General features: G+C 49.6%; 1 protein-coding gene across 1 annotated transcript in view; it reads right to left on the minus strand.

Annotated features, from left to right (window-relative positions):
• Nucleotides 1-4,513, minus strand: part of nckap5l (NCK-associated protein 5-like) — a 37,946-nt gene extending 33,433 nt beyond the window's left edge. The window contains exon 1 of the mRNA XM_080469762.1: nt 4,296-4,513. The gene's annotated coding sequence lies outside the window, so the exon portion shown is untranslated. The remainder of the gene's footprint in view (nt 1-4,295) is intronic.
• Between the last annotated feature and the right edge of the window lie 3,969 nt (nt 4,514-8,482).

Below are 8,482 nucleotides of genomic sequence, written 5' to 3' on the forward strand. Positions count from 1 at the left end.
ACTCGGTACACCTGGTACTGCGACAGAAACAGGCCATGACCTGCGATCATGGAACAGCTGATCAGCCAGCATGAACAGAAAAAGACAAAAAGACACGGTGGTTGACCAGGACCATGAACAAAGACACCCAGATAACCACCGTCAACTGCTTTTATCTGTCAACATTTTGATTGTGAATTCCTCTGACCAATGGGAACCTTCAGAGTTCAGGGTTACAACTGTCAACATTTCTTTTTTGAGTTCTATGTGTTGGTTAGTGTTTACACTAGTTAACACAAGTTAGCCTATTGTGAGTCAAAAAAACCTGCAAAACTTAGTTCCTGTCCCAACTAGCATGATATTGTTGTGTTGTTTAGTCTTTGGATGCAAGGAAATTCCAGGTTTCTCCATGAGGGGACATTCTACAGGGTTTCAACCAAAAACTAAATTCAGCTTTAAATGTCCTGATTTTCAAACCACAGCCGAAACATGCAAATTTAAATATGACAGATGTGGTGGTGTGTGTGTGTGTGTGTGTGTGTGTGTGTGTGCGTGCGTGCGTGCGTGCGTGCGTGCGTGCGTGCGTGCGTGCGTGTGCGTGTGCGTGTGCGTGTGCGTGCGCGTGCGTGCGTGCGTGCGTGCGTGCGTGCGTGTGTCTCCTGCGTGGACTCAAAGGTGGCAAGTATAGCCAGTGTGCTCATGCAGGCCAATCTGAGGCTTTCCTTTCATGACATCATGAGGGGATATATGCCCTCTGGGAGTGACACTCACTGTGACCCCCCATGTGGAGATAAAGTCGTACAAAGATTCCTGATGTACAGAAAAGCTTCAGTTGAATATGAACAGTTAGCAGGAGCTAGCATTAGCTACTAGCTAGCAACACATACGACCAAACTAGGCAACATTCAGACGAAAGTCTGACCTCAAACGTCCTGCAGCAGCTTCAGTAGGAGCTCCTCCTGCAGCAGCTTCAGTAGGAGCTCCTCCTGCAGCAGCTTCAGTAGGAGCTCCTCCTGCAGCAGCTTCAGTCTCAGCTTCAGTAGGAGCTCCTCCTGCAGCAGCTTCAGTCTCAGCTTCAGTAGGAGCTCCTCCTGCAGCAGCTTCAGTAGGAGCTCCTCCTGCAGCAGCTTCAGTAGGAGCTCCTCCTGCAGCAGCTTCAGTCTCAGCTTCAGTAGGAGCTCTTCCTGCAGCAGCTTCAGTCTCAGCTTCAGTAGGAGCTCCTCCTGCAGCAGCTTCAGTAGGAGCTCCTCCTGCAGCAGCTTCAGTAGGAGCTCCTCCTGCAGCTGCTTCAGTAGGAGCTCCTCCTGCAGCAGCTTCAGTCTCAGCTTCAGTAGGAGCTCCTCCTGCAGCAGCTTCAGTAGGAGCTCTTCCTGCAGCAGCTTCAGTCTCAGCTTTAGTAGGAGCTCCTCCTGCAGCAGCTTCAGTAGGAGCTCCTCCTGCAGCAGCTTCAGTCTCAGCTTCAGTAGGAGCTCCTCCTGCTTCACATTCTGCTTGAAAAACAGCGTTTCTCCACATCGCAGCAATAAAGCCACCAGAAACATAATGAAACAGAATCTGTCTTCTCCAGGGTTCCTTCACTGTTTCAGCCCAAACAATGTAAAACCAGCCCAGTAGTCAGCTTCAGTAGAAACTCATGACATAAACACACAACGAAATGAAACACAAACAGGCTCCACAAGAAGAACCAGGCTGAAACAGTCCAACCTGGAAACACTGAGCTTCTCTTGTAGAATCTGGTGGAGTCGCTGTGGACAGACACAGACACAGACACAGACACAGACACAGACACAGACACAGACACAGACACAGACACAGACACAGAAACAGACACAGACACAGACACAGACACAGACACAGACACAGAAACTGAGAAAGACAAAAACAGAAACAGAAACGGAAACAGAAACAGAAACAGACAGACAGACAGACAGACAGACAGAGACAGACAGCGAGACAGACAGACAGACAGACAGAGACAGACAGACAGACAGACAGACAGACAGACAGACAGACAGACAGACAGACAGCGAGACAGACAGCCAGCCAGCCAGACAGACAGACAGACAGACAGACAGAGACAGAAACAGACAGCGAGACAGACAGTGAGACAGACAGACAGACAGACAGACAGACAGACAGACAGACACAATAACAGAAACAGAGACAGAAACAGGTGGCGAGACAGTGAGAAAGACAGACAGAGACAATATTTACGTTTTACAGAATAGAATTAGTTTTTGTTTTGTTTCTTTATCAATTATGGTAAGAAATGTCCTTCATTGTGGAGAGATGACATCTATGGAACATAGCAAAGGACCAGCAGAGGAGGAGGAGGAGGAGGAGGAGGAGGACGAGGAGAGGGACGAAGAGGAGAAGGAAGAGCAGGAGGGTGGGAATAAAAAGAAAGGCGTTTCAGCCGAAGCAAAGAGGACGAGACACAACAGCTTCTGAAACCATGTCAGTGTCTCTCCTGAGGTTGAACTGCAGCTTTTCAATCTGGAACTCAGCTTATTGCTGCGTCAGCAAACATGTGGAGGCGGACGAGGTAAACAATGGGACAAATCAGCAAAATCCTTGATGGGCGGAAATAAACACAAGAATTCTTCTTCCCACAATCAAATCAATGGAGGGCAAAGTTGTTGCTTGTACAGCAACACCATGTGACCGTCTGGGTCAGAAACACAGACGTAGTGGGAGGAACAGAACCAGGCTGACTGGGCTCTCTCCACTCTCACTTCCTGTCTCTCACTTCCTGTCTCTCACTTCCTGTCTGCTCTTTGGCTTCAGCAACTGACACTAATACTACACAAGCAATACTTGTGATGGAGGGGGGCACTGACGCTTCTCGTCACCCTCCTTGTTCACACTCACAGGATTTATGACACTTTGTGAGCTGCAACCAAAACAGTAATAACGTACAGACGTTAAACTACAGACGTTAACAAACAGACGTTAAACTACAGACGTTAAACTACAGACGTTAAAGTACAGACGTTAACGTACAGACGTTAAACTACAGACGTTAAACTACAGACGTTAAAGTACAGACGTTAACGTACAGACGTTAAACTACAGACGTTAAACTACAGACGTTAACGTACAGACGTTAAACTACAGACGTTAAACTACAGACGTTAACAAACAGACGTTAACAAACAGACGTTAAACTACAGACGTTTAACTACAGACGTTAACAAACAGATCCTGGGTCACAATGACAAACCAAATGTTTTTCTTCCTGTTACAAAACAAAACTAATAAATCTGCTCTCAGAGCCGCTCACCTTGCTGCTGCCTGTCCACTCATCCAGCCATTCACTCATCCAATCATCCAGCCATCCAACCATCTAGCCACCCAGTCATCTAGTCATCCAGCCACCCAGTCATCTAGTCATCCAGCCATCCAGTCATCTAGTCATCCAGTCATCTATTCATCCAGTCATCTAGTCATCCAGTCATCTATTCATCCAGTCATCTAGTCATCCAGTCATCTATTCATCCAGTCATCCATTCATCCAGTCATCCAGTCATCTATTCATCCAGTCATCTAGTCATCCAGTCATCTATTCATCCAGTCATCCATTCATCCAGTCATCCAGTCATCCAGTCATCCAACCATCCAGCCACCCAGTCATCCAGTCATCTAGCCATCCATTCATCCAGTCATCCAGTCATCCATTCATCCAGTCATCCAGCCATCCAACCATCCAACCATCCAGCCACCCAGTCATCCAGTCATCCAGCCATCCAACCATCCAACCATCCAGCCACCCAGTCATCCAGTCATCTAGCCACCCAGTCATCCATTCATCCAGCCATCCAACCATCCAGCCACCCAGTCATCCATTCATCCAGCCATCCAACCATCCAGCCACCCAGTCATCCATTCATCCAGCCATCCAACAATCCAGCCATCTAGCCACCCAGTCATCCAGTCATCCAGTCATCCAGTCATCCATTCATCCAACAATCCAACCATCCAGCCACACAGTCATCCAGTCATCCATTCATCCAACAATCCAACCATCCAGCCACACAGTCATCCAGTCATCCATTCATCCAACCATCCAGCCACACAGTTATCCAGTCATCCATTCATCCAGCCATCCAACCATCCAACCATCCAGCCACCCAGTCATCCATTCATCCAGCCATCCAACCATCCAACCATCCAGCCACACAGTCATCCAGTCATCCATTCATCCAACCATCCAACCATCTAGCCACCCATTCATCCAGCCATCCAACCATCCGGTCATTTGAGTCTCCTCACAGCACCTCCCGGAATGACAAGGGGAAAGGAGGCCACAGCCTTACATCAGTGTTTTCCGGCTGAAGAGAGATTATTGTCCTCCACCCGTGGAAAAGCCGTAAGGAGGCGAGGAGGCGAGGAGGTGAGGAGGCGAGGAGGCGAGGAGGCGAGGAGGCGAGGAGGCGGTTCCCGCTACGCTGCGGCTCCGACTGGCCTTCTCTGCTTCATTGTACCGGAGAGAGTGTCTGCAGAGGCTGCCATGGCTCCCATTGTTCCTGCGACTGAGGCAGGCTTCCTCCCCCGATAGACCCTGCCTCCTCCAGCAGCTGAGGACCAGCCCCCACCTCCCTGCTGCTGCTGCTCCTCCCCTCCTCTTTCCCCACCTCCCTGCTGCTGCTGCTCCTCCCCTCCTCTTTCCCCACCTCCCTGCTGCTGCTGCTGCTCTCCTCCTCTTCCTCCCCCTCATACTGATGCTGCTCCTCTCCTTATCCTCCTCCTCATGCTGCTGCTGCTCCTCCCCTCCTCTTCCTCCTCCTCGTGCTGCTGCTGCTCCTCCCCTCCTCTTCCTCCTCCTCCTCCCCCTCATACTGATGCTGCTCCTCTCCTTATCCTCCTCCTCATGCTGCTGCTGCTCCTCCCCTCCTCTTCCTCCTCCTCATGCTGCTGCTGCTCCTCCCCTCCTCTTCCTCCTCCCCATGCTGCTGCTCCTCCCCTCCTCTTCCTCCTCCTCCTCCTCCTCATGCTGCTGCTGCTCCTCCCCTCCTCTTCCTCCTCCTCATGCTGCTGCTGCTCCTCCCCTCCTCTTCCTCCTCCCCATGCTGCTGCTCCTCCCCTCCTCTTCCTCCTCCTCCTCATACGGCTGCTGCTCCTCCCCTCCTCTTCCTCCTCCTCATGCTGCTGCTGCTCCTCCTCATCCTCCTCCGTAAGGCGAAGAAACAGGACAAAGTCACAATAATGACTAGGAAACAGGAAGTGAACTACTTTTACCCAGAAACGTTTTGTTTTCTCTCGAACAGCCAAAAACCCCATTTGGCACATTTCCTATCACGTCTTCACACTCCTGTGTGAATCAGTTAGTTTGATTTTTTTCAACTTAAATTTAAAATTTTGTCTTTAAATTAGCAGTAGATGAAAGATGAAGGAAATATCAACATTGAGGAAAACATCTGATCCAATCCTCAGAACCCAGGCTGATGAGAAAAAAAACAACAACCAGCAAATCATCCCAGTTCTGGTCTGGCATTAGTTATGTCAGAAACAAATCACCACAGTGTAATCTTATTAACTACCAAATATCACCAGGAAGCATATACTAATAAAATATAATAATAAACTCAATGATCTCTAACTGGTTTGATAAAAACAATGTTGAAGGGAACAACAGCCATTTGGGAAAGCCCACAAAATATTACATTTTCACAATAAGAGTAAATTCCTTAGATTTTATTCTTTTGTTCACTTAAAGGAAAATCTCACATTCAATTAAAAGCAGACAATCATCAAAGTCCCATTTATATCCTCTTGACCCAATATGTCTTTGCAACAGCAGAACCCACAAAACCATAAAGAAAATTCTGTTTATTTTCAGCGAAGACCAAGAAAATCCTCATATTTCTGACCTGCCATTAGAATTTCTTTTTTTCATTTGTAAATTAATCCAACGGTACAAATCAATATGGAAATGTATTAACAGAAATACTTTTTAGTTTTAAGATTAAACTGCATTTTTGACTCATAAATTGAATTAATAATCAATCATCCAAACTGTATTTTCATTTTCTTCTTCAAGACTGCTTATTTTGTGACTTAATTAAAATAACAAAGAAAATAACGATTAAGATTTAATTTTCAGAAGACACTCCAGCAAAGAGTGCCAAAAATTCATTTTGAAATGTGAAATTTTAAAATTACAATGCATTCGCAGAAATGTCCGCCGTTGCTAAAAAGGCTCAAAATTCAATTTGACTTTGCATTTCCAAACGACGCAGGAGAGTGATGGCAGTATTCGTCTCCTTCCTCTGCCTCGCATCTGAACGCTGAAACCAGGAAAGTGAGAAAACAAAGTGGCAGAGGCGTATTGCCAGGTTCTCTCATAGCGAGGGAACCGTGCTGGTTCTGTGATCTGCTCACGTACTGTGAAGTTGTGCAGTCCCTGGACGTACCCCGGACACTAATACCACTGCAGTCCCTGGACGTACCCCGGACACTAAACACACTGCAGTCCCTGGACGTACCCCGGACACTAAACACACTGCAGTCCCTGGACGTACTCCGGACACTAATACCACTGCAGTCCCTGGACGTACCCCGGACACTAATACCACTGCAGTCCCTGGACGTACCCCGGACACTAATACCACTGCAGTCCCTGGACGTACCCCGGACACTAAACACACTGCAGTCACTGGACGTACCCCGGACACTAAACACACTGCAGTCCCTGGACGTATCCCGGACACTAAACACACTGCAGTCCCTGGACGTACAACGGACACTAAACACACTGCAGTCCCTGGACGTACCCCGGACACTAAACACACTGCAGTCACTGGACGTACGACGGACACTAAACACACTGCAGTCACTGGACGTACCCCGGACACTAAACACACTGCAGTCACTGGACGTACGACGGACACTAAACACACTGCAGTCACTGGACGTACCCCGGACACTAAACACACTGCAGTCACTGGACGTACGACGGACACTAAACACACTGCAGTCACTGGACGTACGACGGACACTAAACACACTGCAGTCCCTGGACGTACGACGGACACTAAACACACTGCAGTCCCTGGACGTACCCCGGACACTAAACACACTGCAGTCACTGGACGTACCCCGGACACTAATACCACTGCAGTCCCTGGACGTACCCCGGACACTAAACACACTGCAGTCCCTGGACGTACCCCGGACACTAAACACACTGCAGTCCCTGGACGTACCCCGGACACTAATACCACTGCAGTCCCTGGACGTACCCCGGACACTAATACCACTGCAGTCCCTGGACGTACCCTGGACACTAATACCACTGCAGTCCCTGGACGTACCCCGGACACTAAACACACTGCAGTCACTGGACGTACCCCGGACACTAAACACACTGCAGTCCCTGGACGTACCCCGGACACTAAACACACTGCAGTCCCTGGACGTGCAACGGACACTAAACACACTGCAGTCCCTGGACGTACCCCGGACACTAAACACACTGCAGTCCCTGGACGTACCCCGGACACTAATACCACTGCAGTCCCTGGACGTACCCCGGACACTAAACACACTGCAGTCACTGGACGTACGACGGACACTAAACACACTGCAGTCACTGGACGTACCCCGGACACTAAACACACTGCAGTCCCTGGACGTACCCCGGACACTAAACACACTGCAGTCACTGGACGTACGACGGACACTAAACACACTGCAGTCACTGGACGTACCCCGGACACTAAACACACTGCAGTCCCTGGACGTACCCCGGACACTAAACACACTGCAGTCCCTGGACGTACCCCGGACACTAAACACACTGCAGTCACTGGACGTACGACGGACACTAAACACACTGCAGTCACTGGACGTACCCCGGACACTAAACACACTGCAGTCACTGGACGTACCCCGGACACTAAACACACTGCAGTCCCTGGACGTACCCCGGACACTAAACACACTGCAGTCCCTGGACGTACGACGGACACTAAACACACTGCAGTCACTGGACGTACCCCGGACACTAAACACACTGCAGTCCCTGGACGTATCCCGGACACTAAACACACTGCAGTCCCTGGACGTACAACGGACACTAAACACACTGCAGTCCCTGGACGTACCCCGGACACTAAACACACTGCAGTCCCTGGACGTACCCCGGACACTAAACACACTGCAGTCCCTGGACGTACCCCGGACACTAAACAAACTGCAGTCCCTGGACGTACCCCGGACACTAAACACACTGCAGTCACTGGACGTACGACGGACACTAAACACACTGCAGTCACTGGACGTACCCCGGACACTAAACAAACTGCAGTCCCTGGACGTACCCCGGACACTAAACACACTGCAGTCACTGGACGTACGACGGACACTAAACACACTGCAGTCCCTGGACGTACCCCGGACACTAAACACACTGCAGTCACTGGACGTACGACGGACACTAAACACACTGCAGTCCCTGGACGTACCCCGGACACTAAACACACTGCAGTCACTGGACGTACGA

This window comes from Lipophrys pholis (assembly GCF_963383615.2).
Source record: "Lipophrys pholis genome assembly, chromosome: 8".
Lineage (NCBI taxonomy): Eukaryota > Metazoa > Chordata > Actinopteri > Blenniiformes > Blenniidae > Lipophrys > Lipophrys pholis.